Below are 16,692 nucleotides of genomic sequence, written 5' to 3'. Positions count from 1 at the left end.
CAAAAGAATAAATCTAATAAATGTTTAAAAACTCTGAAATATAACATTATAGGACTTACAGAAGATCTAGAAAAAGAGGAGATAGTTTCTATTCATGTTTAGGCAGAATCAATATTTTAAAGATAATTCTCAAACAAATCTATACAATCAATGCAGTTTCATTTAAAATGTCTAATGTGAATAAAAAAATATCTAAACTCAAAATGCAGAGTCTAATACTCAGCTGAAAGAGTAAAGGGCCAAGAGATGATTGTAAAACAAAATTAAATCACTTGGTGATTGTATCCAAAGAATTGTGCTTATTATGCATGTAATGATGTATCATTAAGAATAAAAGTTGCTGTAGGCTTTTGATAACATTTTTCAGATTAAAGGAATTCCATTCTATTCCTAGTTTGCTAGTTTTTAAGCATAAAAGAGTGTTGAATTTTATCGAAATGTTGGGAATCCACAGAGATGACTATAAGCTTTTTATTTTTCTCCTTTATTAACATGGAGTTTAAATGATTAGTTGTATGTCATTAACCTTTCTTGCATTTCTTTGATGCATTCTGCTGTCTTTTAATTTTAAAAATAATTGATAGATATAGTTTACTAATTTTATTACAGGATTTTTTTTTTCAGCCAGTTTGGGAAATGAGATTTGCCTACATTTTTCTTTCTAGTATGGAATTCACATAGACTTTGCAGGGAACTTCCTTCTTTTTCAGCTCTCTGGAATGGCACTTACCAATCAGCAAACTTTTGGTCCTTCAAAGACTGGTAGAACTCACCTATAAAACCTGGATCTGATTTATTACTATTGTTTTGTGAGTAGATTTCAAGCTACTGATTCTATTTCATTAGTGGCTTTAGATTTCTTTAATGTTAATGGTTTTAGATGGTTCCACTTCTCCCTGACTTTAATTCCAAGGTGACTCTTGGCAGCTACTTTACTAATACCATTTTCACCCTTTCCAGCTCCTAAAACAATCCCACTGTACCCTCTGAAAGTCAGTCAGTAATTAGCAAAATCTCCAACTACTTCTCTGAACATTCCCTTCACATTTTTGTTCTAATACCTGGCTAGCCCCTATTCAACCCTCTCAGGTCCTCCCAATACCTTCTCCACAATCTCAGACCCTTAAATAACCCACTGCTTTCTCTGGAAGGCACAGTCAGCAATGAGTACTTCAGCTCTTCTTCCTAGCTGGCCCCTGGAATACTCCCTCTCTCAAGTGATTTCTCTCACACTCCTTACACTGCTGTACCTAGATGGGATATAGGTGTACTTCTCAGTCCTTATTGCTGCTTCTAGAAAATGCCCCCTACTCCCAGTATCACTAAAGTTTTAGAGATCACATATCCTCAATATATACTGCACATTTCAAGATGTCTAAAAATGAGTGAGGGTGCAGTCTTCTTCAGGTCCAGGTAATTAAAGTGTTCATTGTCTGCAGAGAATTAAAAAGCTATAATAAAACAAACAATGAATGCCAGTATGTTTTTTATTACCACCATGCTCCTGCAATTCTAAATATTTACACCCTTGGGTACATCAATGCATACTACTCTTTCTTGTTGAAGGTATCTACCAACTCCTAGGCTGCTCCATTCATTTATTTATTATTTAGCTCTAGGCTCACTGTCAGTCTCTCCAACATGACCTCTTGTGTTAATTTCTCAAGATTATATCCTTCAAGTGGGTCATCTTTCCATACATTGACGTCTCAGTTTGACCTCTACTTCAGCGATCTTGTCTCCTGTCACTTTAGCCATCCAATTTCATGGATGGATGGCTCCACTAGTCCTTTTCATTTACTAGCAATGGTGACATGTCCATAATCTTAATTTCAAGCATCCCACTCTCCTAATTATGACCTATGTTTCCAACTCCTTATGACAATTTTATCAAATCATACTACTTTTGAACTATCCTTCAAATGTCTTCCTTCTTCAACTTTAAATTTCTAGCCCCTCTCCCTGCAGTATGGGTTGTGCAGAAGAGATAATTCTTAAAGGACTAACCCTCAACCAACAGGGTGTAGGCTGTCCCAGCTTCCTTGTCCTTCAGTGGATCAGATCTGATATCCATTTTCCATAGATCTTCAGAGGGTCCCTTACAGAGACTGGGCTCCAGTTTCCTAGACTGGAAAATGGCTTAAAAACATAGTATTTTTTTAAATTTACTTACTTATTTTAACCTTCCTTGTTTCACTGTTCTTAATTCCTCACTTCTGCTTTCTAGGATTCCCTAACAACTAAACTACTTGCATGAAATTCTTGTCTCTGTCTCTGTCTTTAGGGAATCCAAATTAACCAACTATGAATGAACTGTCTTTACTTCTAGTGAAAGTCAACCCCTCCACTTGGGCACCAGGACACATTCCCCTTGTCTACTCAGGGACATCGCTGCAGTGATTCGCCCTTATTTCCTTCATCAGTCTCCGTCTTCTCTGCTAATAGATATTTCCATTTTTCTTTCTACCTAGTGTTTGATTTCTTCCTTCTCTTAGAGTCACACTCAGGGGAAGGGCTTTTAAAAAACATTTGTCTTGAATTCTCCCTCTCTTCTTTCTTAAATAGAATTTAATCATTTTAGTTGCCTCTATTCCTCCATATTTTAGCTCTACTTCCACATTCCCCCAAAACAACTGCTCTTGAGAAGGTCACTTGTGACTTTCTTGTTGCTAAATTCAGGAGTCAATTCTCAGTCTTCATTTTCTTGATAGACTCAGAGGGAGGCTATTTAATCTTCACCTGTTTTCCTTAAGTCCCCACATCAGCAGGGATCTGGTGCTACTAGATTTCATCCTTCTGAGGCTGACCTTGGGCCATTCCTCCTGGTCTCAAGAATGAAGGGTCAACTATGTTTAGAGTGTGGGGAGAGGAAAGGGCTAAATAGAAATATTTCTTCTGACCTATATTCTCCCTGCTTCTTCTGGCCACCTATGGCTTTGACTTTTGAGTCCTCTTCTTCCACCAACCTCTCAATTCTCTACGTTTCTACCAGTTTATGGTAACTTTATGGTGGAATTCAGGTTCCTTAGGGATTATTTTTTTTTTACAAAAATTTGTTGTTCATTATTATAATCTATGATTCTCTCTGGTTTCCATAGTTTCCTCAGGTTTAATCTTGAGGAAGGAGTCAGCAGCACAAATTAATTTTCAATCTTAATGGGAACTTTGAACTAAAGGGTTAAGGTTAACTCAGAAGGCTTGGGTTGCTCAAATTCTGCACATTTATATCTGGTTTTACCTGGACTTTGTCTATGTGCCTTTTCACTTTGCTGAGATGGATCTTGTCAATTGTAAAAAAATGCACAACCTAAAAGTTGAGAATTATGTTTCATTCAGTGGACATACCGAGGACTTAAGCCTGGGAGACAGCTCTCAGATCACTCTGAGACACTGCTTTGAAGAGGTAGGGGAGGAGCCAGGATATATAGAAGTTTTTGCAAAAACCAGGTAGTGGGAATATCAAAAGATTACTGTTAATTGAAGAAAACCAGACATCTTAAGTTAATGAATATAGTGCTTGTCTGTATATGGGAAGATGCAAGAGTCTGGACTCAATGAAATCATTCCTTTGATATAACTATCTAAGGCCAGTATCCTGTTTTTCTCTATCCTGAATCCCCTCAGGGTACATAGCTGGAGGTAGCTGCAGTGGCTGATGGCTTGATGGCCTCAACATCCTTTGTTTACTGATATGACAGGAGACATTTTTCATACACAATCTGTATCATTTTACTGTAATTAACTGTAACCATGATTGTAACACCATTTCAGAGTCCTAAAAGTCCTTCAAGTGAATCAGAGAACACGAAGATGATCTTGGGGGCCCTGAAGCAGAACAAGATATCTATAACAAGGGTATAAAAGGATTGGGATTTGGGAGAGTAGTATCAAAGATGTGAGGAGGATTCGTTTAGCAAGAGCTGTGCTGTGACATCCACTCACTCAAGTCTAGTGAGAAGACTTTACCAGGATTCCTAGGGGAACTTCATATGTATCTCCTAAAATGTGGCTGTCCTAGTGCATCAGTGCTTGTCTCCCTCTTGGGAGACATGATCTGGTTACTGGCCCTGGTGGTGGGAGTGATAGTGAAGGTTGTGCTGTGCAAAGCTTGACCTGTACGCTCCAAGTTTGTTGGAAGTAACAGTGCGTGTGTGCTTTCTGTGTACAATATGGCATGCCACTCAGCCAGCCAGCCAGACAGACAGACAGACACACACACACAGAGTGAGAGAGAGACAGAGAGACACATAGAGGGAGAGAGGCAGAGGCAGCATGGGGTTTTCTGAGTCCTGTCTGGGAGGGCTGCACATAGGAACAAGGAAACTTTAGCAAAGGAGAAAATTATATACAATTTCTAATAGACCAAACTGAGAAGCTTGCCTTAACTGGACTACAGGGACTTCAGTAAGAGATCTCTGAAAAACCACACCAAATACACAGTAAAATTTAAATCCATGACGAGTCTGGGGAGTACAAAGTCAATTTAGCAAAATGCCCATCAAGCAAGGTTTTTTCTGCTTTACCTTTCCTCCCTTCCCATCTGTCCTGATGGGATGTGATCAGAAACCCTGATGGGTGAGATGAGGAGAGGTCTGAAGCATAAGGCAGGAAAAGAGAGGAGAATCATAGCCCTCTTCCCTGACCTGCTGCTGGATACAGGCCCAGGGAGGGTACATCGGAGAACACTTAACTTCTGTTGATTTTCTGTTGACTTTCAGACTAGATATTTTCAATAACTGTATTGAAACTGAATTGTGATTAAACCATAGAACTTTTAGTTGCCTAAGATTGATCAAAAAAGTTTAGTACATGGAAGTTTTCATCCAGGGGCAGGTAAGAAGCTTTTCTCACTAAATATGTTCCAGACAGTTGTTGAGAGAAAAAAACAAAAAATAAAAGTAACAACAAAAAAAAACCCCACATTGTTTTACTCTGACACCCAGGAGTCTAGCCTATAGATGTTTGTTAAGACGATGGTTCAGGTTTTAACTTCCAATCTTTCCTCCCCTATGGGATGACAGAAACTCTTCAACAGGAATGACTCAGGCAAAATACAGTGTGCGTTTTTTTTGTTTTTTTGTTTTTTTTTTTTGTGATACTGAGCAGTATTTTTGTTTGTGTTCTTTTGGTTTTTAATTGCTGATCCTTTGCCCCAATGAATACAGTAGCACTGAGGTCAGAAGGGTGGACTGATATGGGCCATTTGTATCATATCCTCTTCACCAGGGTCCTATTGTCTAATTGACATACCTGCCCTGCACTTACATTGGATGCCTCTGGCATGATCTGAGCATCAAGTTTGCAGAAAGACCTTAAGCCCTGTCCCTGTCAGAGAAGAAACGGAGATGAGCAAGACTTAAGGGACTTGCTCTCAAACTCCTTATTTCTTCCTAGAAGTGTATGCTCTTGGGGAGTAAAGCAACCACCCTGAGCAGGACAGTTGGATGATAATGGTCTTCTGTCTTAACGAAGGGGGAAAGGATGCTAAGAGATGGATTTGACAATGTGGTACCACATGATGCATTACAACTACTGGATTTTTCAGAAGATTTACAGAATTAAGAAACATTCTGAAAGATAGGAACTGTGCCTCCCCCCCCCCCCACCAAGGAGTGAGCTGTGAGCTTAGTTTAGCCCTTATCCCTTGGAAGAGGTGAACAGGACATGTCCTCCATTAGCAGAGTAAATTCCAAAAATCTGCCAAGGCGGTAGGAAACAGTTGGAAGAGAAAGACAGGCCATGGCAAGGAGGCTGTTACTACTGTAAATTTCCTAGGTCCCTCACATGGAAAGAGTTGACCCTGATATTTTTTCTGGCAAGTAGAGACTATGAGGGTTTTAATATTCGAATACTCTTCTAAGTGGGGTGGGTTGAAGTGGAGCTAAAATCATTGGACTTTGCGCCCTCTAGTCAAATACTAATTCTCAAACTTGATTTGTCAGTGGCAGGTAGGGCCACACAAATAAAATGTTTTTAAGTTTAATTATATCAATAAAGCCACAAGCACCATGTGTATATATTCAGACTGATAGTTACTGTTCTTTCCCTATATTAACCATTTAAGTAAGATAATTATTTGCCATTCTGTGACATTTAATTACAATGCTATGACTAATCTACATAGTTTGAAGGCAAAAATTGCTTTATATGTCATTTAGGATTTGTATGAACATATTTAAACTGCAGAAAAGATTGCTTGGAAAATGCAGAGGTGGCTCCCAAGAGCTCTTGATTACCTTCTGTATCAAGATCATTTTTTAAAAATCGGCTATATGATTGCAGCATAATTTCAAGGTGACCACCTGTCAAAGAGCTTCTGGGAAAAAAAGGCAAAATGCCTCTCTGTCTTATTTGTGCATTTATTTTTATAAACATTTCTAATTTTCCAGAGGGTATGATGGGCTAAAATTTTAATGGGATCGTAATAGTTAGCAATGAGTAAATAACATGAATTCTTAGTTGATGTAAATTTTATGCCAGGTTTGAGTGATGAAGGCAAAAACTATCATTGAGACTGGAAACACATTTATTAGCAGATGTTCAGTTGTGCAGGACAAACCTACATGAATAAAAAAGCTTGCCTTATTTGCACTGACAGCTCTCAATTTCTTCTTTTCCCAGGAAGTGCATTGTACTCTGGACTTAGTTGAGTCATAATTAAGCTGTACTAAGAAAACATTCAAGTGACAATAATTTGCAAATGATCAAATTATTGTGGGCTTAGCTTAGGGCTTCACCAGCTGGAGTTCTTTCTCTGTTATAACCATATGTCTGTTAATAAATTTGATTCAAATGTAAAACAATTGCAGATATTTTAGAGACTGGGCAGAACAATTAAAAACAAATAACATTGTTCTCGTGACTTGGTCTTCAAACGAATGAACAAACCAAAATGATGATGCCAAATGCTACTTGGATAATGATTACAACATGAGAAAAAGCGGCAGTTAGCATGTTTTAAATCTAATTGCCTCAGATATCATGTGTCGACTCATCACACAGGATGGCTTGAAAGAATGGCACTTAAAACATAGTAGGTACTGTGCAGATTTCAAGGGAATCCCCTGTTATCTTCCTAAGTTTACTTCATAAATGTTTCAATGAACGTGACGAGGGATGATCATTAGCAAAGCAGAATTACAGAGTAAATCACTTGGGGGCAAAATACTGTACTTGTCTTGTAAAAGAGTAACGGTCTTGGTAAAGGTGAAGATGAAAAAGGGAATTTCTGGAGCTGCTCTTTTAAAAGGAACTATTTTTTGAAGGAGAAAAGGCTTCATTGTTCCAGGAATTTGTTAATTCCCTCTTTTCTTTAAATCTGCTCTTTGAGTTCTTTGAGATAACACTATTTGCAATGTTCCACTCTCTCCTAGCATATATCCCCATTTAAGTTGTCTGGGAGAGTTGGCTACAGCTCTGTGCCATCTTTATAAATTCATGATCTTACTAAAAAGAATGTTACTGAAACTGCTGACCTCTCCCATCCCCATCTCACAACAACACTCTCCTGACAGCAGTATTAGCAAAATTGTAAATCTAGTAAAGAACATATTAATATGGAAAGGTCAGTACATGTCAGAAATGGTAAAGTGTGGATAACTGATAGAAAATTACAAATTGGGAACTGCTTTGAGGAAGGCAAAATACACCTTGGCTGGTTCAATATATTTGAATTTCTGAAAATTTGATTAATGACATGAATCACTGCAAATCTTTTGGAAACTGATAAAATCACTTATTCCTCTTTGTGGGGCTGCTGCTTCTACCTCTTTATTCCTTCTTTCTCACAAACTGATTCGTTCCCTTCCTCAGATTTCTTTTATACAGTAAAATTCTCATTTTCTCTTTGTAGAAAAACAGTATGGTTTCTGGAAGGAGTAGTTATTGTTTACTTAATTACTGGAATTTTTTTGAGGGGTAAATAGACATGTGAGGGAAGAAGCAGTTTGTAAACATTGAAGAAAACTTAGTTCTATTTTTAAAAAAATAGCTGTATGTATAGGTGTATAAAACAATATAAAATTACTTGTCATCACAAGAGCAGCCTGTGGACATAGTAAGTACTTAATAATTGTTTTTGAACAAATTATTTCTGATTTTAGAAACTAAAGGCAAGGATGAATGGGTACTTCCCTGGGTGAGAGAAATTAACAATTGTCTATTTCAAGAATAAACACTGCTGTTCTTATTTTGCATTTTTAATGATCTGAAAGAGGGACAGCCTAGTGAGAACTCCACAATTTAGATGCTGATAATCTCCTCCAAGTAGTCAGCAGCTAGCCTCTGGGGACAAACCTCTGGGTTCTGCAAGGTAATTAGAACCTTACTGCTACATTGGGATCTTTGCATGTTCAGGTTAATTTTCTCATTTGTCCTTTCTTTAGAATAACTGTTTGAAATTTGATGATCCTGGCAGGACAACAGTTGTTGTTTTTTAACAGATTAAAAAAAAAAAAAAAACAACTGAGGCTCTGAGAAGCAAAAGGTTTGCCAAGTTCATTCAACTAGTAAGTGAAAGAGGTTGGACTGAAACAAAGGGCATTTGACTCCTGGTGCAAGGTTGCCTAACACGACAAAGGCATTGGAGGCCAAAAATTGTAGACGTTCACAAATGATTTTGATAAATCCTTAGATGTCAGACACATAACAGATGAGTAAAGGTCATCACGTGTTCTTAATACCCATCTTCTCCTTCTTCAGGCTAACGTCATGGAGGGCAGCCATGCAATCCCCTATAAAACCCTTTGCCATCACTGTCAGAAATGGAGTCCTGGACTCCGGGCCCATTGGCCTGTCCCAGTGAGCCCTTTCTCAAGTTCTTATCTTTTGGATACAGAAGCATATTACTAGGGAGTGTGAAGGGGAAGTTGACTTTAATCTTAATTGCCTGCATAACAGTATTTTTAAAAAGATCTCACTCTGTAAAATATAAAACCTTACCAACATCATAGACGTCAGGCATCCCAGAGCAGAGCAAAGGTTATTAGAAAAGAAAAGCCAAGCTTGCAGTTACTCTGTCTTCTCTTCCTCTGAATTTGCCATCAAAATACGGATGCACTTCCAAGCAGACCATAGCCAGATTACAGAAAGCAGTCTGTGCAACTACTCTATCCCTGCTTAATGTACACGCCAGGACAGGCCAGGTATTTATCAAAACGTTATTTCATTTTTTTTCTTCCTTGATGTTAGAATGTTCCTCTAAAATATTTGTTCAAATAACCTGTATGTCAAAACAGCTCAACGCAGACTGTGAATGTGATTCATATGACTTTTTGTATGACAGATGTTTTGTTAATCAACATTTTAATTTTGCAAAGATTATGCCATGATCATGCCATGATCAAACCAGTTACCTGACCCTGTTAGGGAGTTATTCAATTCTAGGAAAATAACTATGAAGCCGAAATCATGGTTTCCAATATTGGAGCATCTCATGTTTTTGTTAGCCAGTAAAAGGTGAATACAACCTGGCTTTGTTAGATAGTACTTATATTCTGATGTTTATATACTAAAGTATTCTAAATCTAAAGTAATAGCATGTTATGTTTTCGGTTGCTTGTTTGTGCAATAATTTGTGATTTAATGTCATCAAAGAAATGATGTACAAAAACACATTTCATTCCTAACTGTTTGTGGAGGTGGCATGGTGGAGGGGTGGGGGCGGTGATACATGGTTCGGGGTTGGCTTTACATGCAGACAGCTGACGTGACTCAGAATGTTATGGTTTCCTCTCCTGAACAGAGAGTTCATGACTAACATCTGTGCAGCAGAAACTGAAATTTCTAGGGCCTATGTTGGGTTTTAAACATTTTCTACATTTCAGTGGTACAAGCTATTTTTCAGGCATATAATAGCTTCTCATACATTTCCAAGTAGCTGAGAAAAGTGATCAAAATACAAAGTCCATAACACGTTAAATGTCTACTCACACATATATTCCAGTGCACATGTGCTTTGGAGCCAGAAAATTTGGATTTGAGCCCTGGCTAGTTCTGTTGCTTATTTCCCTTGTCATCTTGGGTAAGGTCTTTTAGGTCTCACATTCTTAGTTTCTTCATCTGTAAAATGTGAAAATAAAATCTGCCTGGATTAACCTCATATGCTAATTACCTAGCAAAATTTTTGACAATAAAAAAATCATTATTAATAGTATTATTTTTATTGACACTTAATACATATGTAAATACTCTGAAAACTTTAAAACACTGTGCAGTTATTGCTATAATTTTTATTTCAAATACTGTTCATATCAATATGTACAAGAATATACACAGAAATTTACTATATATATTTATATACAAAACATTTTAAACCTAAGTTTTACAGCGTCAAGTGAAATTATTTTTATTTGTTTTATTTATTTTTATAGGTGTATACAATAATTTATTGTTTAATAGAAGTGGAATTTCAAATCAGTAGGTCAAGAAGAGTTTATCAATAAGTGGTACTAAAACAAATAGCCATCTTTTTGGTGGAAAAAAGTGATTGGATCCACTGCCCCACACCACATGTCCAAATACATTCCATGAGGATTACAGATTTAAATGTCTTTAAATATAATATATTTAAAAAGAAAATTATAAAATCTGCTTATAACCTAGAATTTGAAGATTTATTTTTAGGCAAGATGGGAAATCCAGGTTGAAAAAAAAAAAAACAACTACTCTGGCTACATAAAAATGAAATGTTTTGTACAATAAAAAAAAGAAATATTAACATAGCAAAATAGATACATAAAACACATTCGATGATGCACCTGAACACTCTCGGTAAAACTGTGTTACTAAATCGGTGCTTTAAAAGATCTTTATTAACCCCACAAAGACCATCCACTGAAAACTACAGCAAGCATAATTACCAGAGTAACTTTAGAACCATTCTGAATAAGGGAAGAATGCCTAGAATCAGTGCTATTTCAGAGAAAAAAAAAAAAAAAAAAACACAAAAATAAATATTTGAAACAAACAAAAAAATTACAGAACATGTCATTACACTGAAAACACAAAGGAATCAAAGATTAGAGTTTAGCATGGTGTCCAAATAAAGACCTAAAGACCTCTGAGTGAATGGAGGAAATGGGCTGTCTCACGGATTCCCGGGCTTGTAACCCGGCACAATCACTACAGAGGCTCTAGAACCGTGGGACAGGCGGTTGGAAAATCTTTCGTTGTGTGGGCTCTGGGGTGAGACCCCGTACCCTGCTGGTCCTTCCAGGGTCCAAACAAGCAAGTCGGCTCCCACCTCCACTGCTGCCGCAAAGTACGGGCCCTGCCACCTGCCTGGAGCCCCGCCTCCATACCTGGTTCTAGAAGGAAACAGGTCCTCAGGCCTCCTCCGGTCCCCAGCCCCTGAGCCTAGCCAGCCCGGGCCGTCCACACCCAAGCGGGAAGACCGTCTGAGGTGGTCCAGCTCGGCTGCTGGCGCTGGCGCCGGAGCTGCCCCTTTCACAAAGTCGGGCTGGAGGCCGCGGTGATGTCACCCCGTCGGGTTCCTTCCTGCGGCGCGCGCTCGGCCACGTGGAGCGGGTCAGGCGGGTCACGGTCCCCTGTTTTAACAGAGGAGATTCTTTTCCCCGTGGATTCAGATCACAAAGGTCACAGTGGAAGGTTTGGAATAGGGGAGCACAGAACATAAAAACACGGCGCAGACGCACTCTTACTGCTGTTCACAACCAGGCTGAAGGCGAGGGCACACGTCCAGGTGGACATGAGCGAAGGGCAAGGTCTCCCTAAAGAAGCCCTTGGAGGCCAGGGTCAAATTTGTCCTTTAACGCTCTTCTTACATCCCAGAACGCTCCCTTCACGCCGGCCTCACCAAGTACGGATTGAACTACAGGACGACCAACCAACGTGACTTGTCCCTAGAGGCATGGAGCCGCGGAGTCACAAGGATTAAAAAAGGCCTCGGCGCACCAGTGAAGCCCCATCCACTCCCTCCCTCGGCCTTGTGGCCGGGCTCTGGAATTCCACCCACAGGCTAAGCTCAAACGTTGCAGGTAAGGCATTTGCAGTTTCTCCCCACGTAGGGGGCTTTAGGGTTGGCTCAGGCGACCCTAGCGAGGGGGCTGGATGCAGAAACCTATTTTTATTTATAAATATAAATATAAATATAAATATAAATATAAATATGTATATATACATATTTAATATCATTTAGCCTGTGACTATAAAATTACTAGTCTAGGAATCTTGCTCTATGATCTTGGGCAAGGCATTTTTCTTTGCTGACCTGAACAGCTTTTTTTTTTTTTTTTCCATTTTATCCATTAAATAAAGATTAAAACGATTTGTATCATACATTTGTGGGGAGAATTAAATGCAGCAAGAGTACTTAGAAATAGACCCTCAATAGACTCTCAATAAATATTTGTTGAATATGGATCTGGTGTAAGTGAACTACTGCTAGGTTGACTTCTGAGACATCCCTTTCAGTTCTAATACTGTAGCACCCTCCACACGTTTTTGTACATGTAAAAAATAATATACATATCAGAAAGAATAAATATGTCTTAGAGGTAGAGCATATACTTTTTATGATGGAAGACCCTAAAATCTTTAATTTTCCACTAACCTGTGGGCAACTGTGACTCTTTGGATTTTGTAACCTTGAACCTTCCCAAGATCCCAGACCATGGCAGTTTTTCAGTGCATATTGTTTGATGGATTCCTGCAAAATTTAAATGATGAGAATAACACTATCGTGGAAAGGAGAAGATGATGGAATTCCCTGAGGGCACTCATAGCTCTTGGGCATGCATTTTCTTAGACAGATGTCTCCTTTGGGGACAGCATGCATGTGTACCCACATACAATACAGCAGGACAGCCTGCTTCCCACATCCTCTGCTCTTTTCCAGGCCATACCCTCACCTAGTCTAATGAGGTGTATTTACATGGAGCACTGCTGAAATACTATATTCTCAGGACATAGGAAACAACACTATTCCTATATGACCCAAATGGGGCATTCCTAAAAGATAATTGCTGCATGCCCAGCATTTCTATCCATGAGAGGGTTAAGGAACCTGTCCTAGCCTATGTTCATATGGCTTTTCAAATTAAGTTCTCTCATTGGTTCAAAGGTACCAGTCAGGACACAGAGACACACTTGGATCTTTAAATGTTTCCTTTATTTAATTTTCCCTTAAATCTGAACAACATTTACAGGTCTCTTCTCTTTTTTCCTCCCAAAACATATTTAACATATGTCTGTTTCATTTAGATCCTAAGTTAAAGGAGAACCATGTGCTCTAGCAATGATCTTTGTTGCCTCAGGGCTTAGTGAATTTAATCATTTATTTGGATCCACAGATAATTGCCTAGTCAATAAACTTTGATGTGGGAATGTAAATGATTGCATTTGAAGATTGCATTTGAAGAGTTTATAATTATGTCTAAATTTTAGGATTTCTGTGAATACTTTAAAATATATTCTGGAACAGAATTTTTTTTTTTTTTAACTTGCTACTTTACTCTCCTAATTAGCTTTCCATTGGAAAAATAGTGAATCCTGGATTACCTGAAACAGATTTTGCTTCTTCTCTACTTAGAGGATGATCTTAAGACTAGAAATGGCAGGGCATGATTTAGATGGAACTGAAGCTCAAGAGATACACACATGGACAAGTTATGACCTAAGATGCTAAAAATAATTGGTAACGTAACAGCTGCCTATTATGTTAAACAGGTCTTCTGGGGATGGTGATCCATGGAAAAATGTCATTCTAAGTGGAGACCTCCTGAGCACAGGACAGAGCACAGGTAATGATAACATTTATATCAATAATTGGGTGAGTCTGTATAAGGCATTTTTATCAAATTTGTGAATAATCATAATGATTATATCAGTATAACTGCCCCTATGCATTGAGTAATTTTATTCTAGGCTCTTTGATTTTATTTTCACAACCAAATGTTAAGCTAACCATTAGATCCTCACCTGGCAGAGGCGTGATTTAAGAAGTTAATTTGTCTTTGGTCATTCATCTTAAATGTGATAGAGTCAGTACTTAAATCTATGACTGTCTGATTTAGCCCATAATGTAGCCACTACTTTATGGTGGCTCTCCTAGGACTTACTCAAAATTAAAAATAAAAAAGGTAATAATAATAAGTAATAGTTTGGAGTGCATGATGAACAACAAGAGTGAATTAAATTAAAATAAATATGAAGTCTGCACTTTAAAAAAGTGGATTAAAAAATCCAAATGCGAAGTTTATAAGATAAAGAGATTTGACTTAGTGAAATTTCATGTGAAATTATGATGTGGCTTCCAAAAACTGACTTACATTAACAGTGTTTCTCCATGGGCCTGCTATTAGCATTTTGGGCAGGATAATTTTTCATCATGCAGAATGGTCTCTGGCAAGAGATTTAGCATCTGTGTCCGCACCCACTAATGCCAGTAGTACACCCAGGCAATGAGAGAATGCCTCTTCACAAGAAACACCCTCTACACCTGCACTGCCTGGGTTGAGAATTGTTGAATTAGTAAATATATACAGGTTAGAAAAGAGGACGTTAAAGATAAACTGTAACTCTAACAAAGCAGAAACTATTGAGGCTATTTTCAAAACCATCTTTACTGTCAAAACAATATCCAGAATATAACTGAGTCAAAATTGTTGGATTTTGTAAAAATCCCAGTGCTTATATAATACATTCCCCTCTTTGCCTAACTAGTTTCCATTGGATTTCAGTCACTTGCAGCTAACTAATGTGCTAACTAGTATGCTAACTAATCCTAAATGATATGCTAGCGCAAAGTCTCTAAGAGTTGCAAACATGTCAGAAGTACAAAATGAATTAGTATTATTTAGTCTGAACAAAAGTTGACAGAGGTCATGGTGTTTTCTAAAATTCAATAAACAAATATATCTGAGGATTTAGACTTGTGGTAATGGGCCACTGATGACAGAATTGAGACCAGTGTTTAGATGATGGAATAATTAGGAATGGACAAAAATAAAGGGGCTGTCTTGGGAGGTAGGCTCTCCTTTATTTTTCTATATATTCAAGACGAGGCTAGTTTCTGAGATGGTGATTTGAATAAGAGGGAGGTTGGACTCTTGAGGTCTTATTCAATGCTTTTAGATCCTGCGATTCTGTATCTTTTGGGCATCAGGTCATTGCAGATTCACTTACTTTAACTTTTGATAAAATGCCCTCCTTTTCCTTCTGCTTTCTCTGAATACATATTAAGTAATACATTCTCCTCCAGACCTATTTTTAGATGCACAAAAACTGCATAGATTTAAACAGAGATCAAAATATGCAAGCAGCACGTCAGGGTCACCAGAGCTTTCTGCACCTGAAAAGAAGAAAAGAAAAATCCAAACACTTTATTAGCAACTGTACACTCTCCTTAGAACACACACTTAGCCTGCTGTGTTCCCAACACTAAGTCTTCCCTCCTCTGGGGAGGCAGTCAAAGCCAAGCTCATCAGGCTGCAAAACATTCTGTGAAGGAACAAAGCATTCATGGTTAATGAACTGGTCCAGCAGGACTAGCCTGCTAATGGGAAACTGGTCCCCTCTCACACTCAGGTGAACGATTTCCCCTGTCCTCTCAGCCCCTTACTTTTTCTTTTTTAACAGAAGAAGGAAAACCTCTTTGATTACCATTAAGTTCTTATGAGGCCGTGAAAATCTCCTGCCAGAATCACTGTAATTCTGCGACACACAGAATTGGCCTGATTGTTCTGCGATCAGCAAGGCTTGCACAAGGTACAGTCACTTTTTCTCCATCTCCCTTGGCTGAGGGTGCATTTATTCCCTTAAAACTGTGTACACCTGAAAAAGGAACTAGAAGAAGACATCATGAAAGATTTGGCTTAATGAAATTTTTAGTATTTCATTTCTAGAATAAGTGCCTTCGTGGAAGAACTTGGATCTTAGGCCTCACTAGGAATAATTATCTATAAAAGCAGAGCAGCCCTGCTTGTCTCCCCGTGAGAGGATCGTGCCTTTCTTCTGCTATGTAATTAATCTCCTCCTGCTCTCCTATTGCCATCTCTCCTTTTGGCTGCCCTCTGACTAACTTTTCTAATGGAAATCCCATATGCTGTACTCTAGAGCCTCTGCTCTTCCCTGTATTACACAATCCCTTACGATACTTTGCCTTTCGGTACTATTTCTATTGTAATTTTACCTGTAGGCAGGATATCTCAATTCTGTATCACCCTGTTGATCTTTATAAAGCTCTGTATTTCTTGCTTTATTTTTAACTTTTCCCTGTGGTGTCCCTCCACAATCTAATGAAATGTTATCAGTCTTCAACAAGCTCACTTCCTTTCCAGTAGAACCACAAATTGCACCTCCGTCAGAATCAGGACCTCAGGTTCAGTTCACTTTTTCCAGACTTTGACACCTCCAGTGCACCATAATTCACCTCTCTAAGAAACAGACCACATATATCCTTCCAGCAGAATGTTGTTTTTTTAAATAGGTTTTTATTTTTTTATTTTTTTAATTTATTTTAAAACAAATGGGGGGGGTAATTAGGTTGGTTTATTTATTTATTTTTATATATATTTTTATTAAAGTAAACTTAGTCTACAACGTTATACCAATTTCTGGTGTAGAGCATAATGCTTCAGTCATACATGAACAGACCTATATTTGTTTTCACATTCTTTTTCATCATAAGTTACTACAAGATACTGAATATAGTCCCCTGTTCTATACAATATG

At 38.2% G+C, this 16,692-nt stretch overlaps 1 long non-coding RNA gene across 1 annotated transcript; it reads right to left on the bottom strand.

The window, feature by feature from the left end:
- Window positions 1-12,570: 12,570 nt before the first annotated feature.
- LOC135321498 (uncharacterized) lies at window positions 12,571-16,463 on the bottom strand. The gene is made up of 3 exons (XR_010381309.1): window positions 15,622-16,463; window positions 15,145-15,310; window positions 12,571-12,667 (listed from the first exon to the last, which is right to left on the bottom strand). It is a non-coding gene; the product is annotated as an uncharacterized LOC135321498 (long non-coding RNA).
- Between the last annotated feature and the right edge of the window lie 229 nt (window positions 16,464-16,692).

Source organism: Camelus dromedarius, chromosome 6 (genome assembly GCF_036321535.1).
Source record: "Camelus dromedarius isolate mCamDro1 chromosome 6, mCamDro1.pat, whole genome shotgun sequence".
Lineage (NCBI taxonomy): Eukaryota > Metazoa > Chordata > Mammalia > Artiodactyla > Camelidae > Camelus > Camelus dromedarius.
The sequence above is the reverse complement of the archived record's forward strand: the minus strand, read 5'-3'. Positions and strand labels throughout refer to the sequence as shown.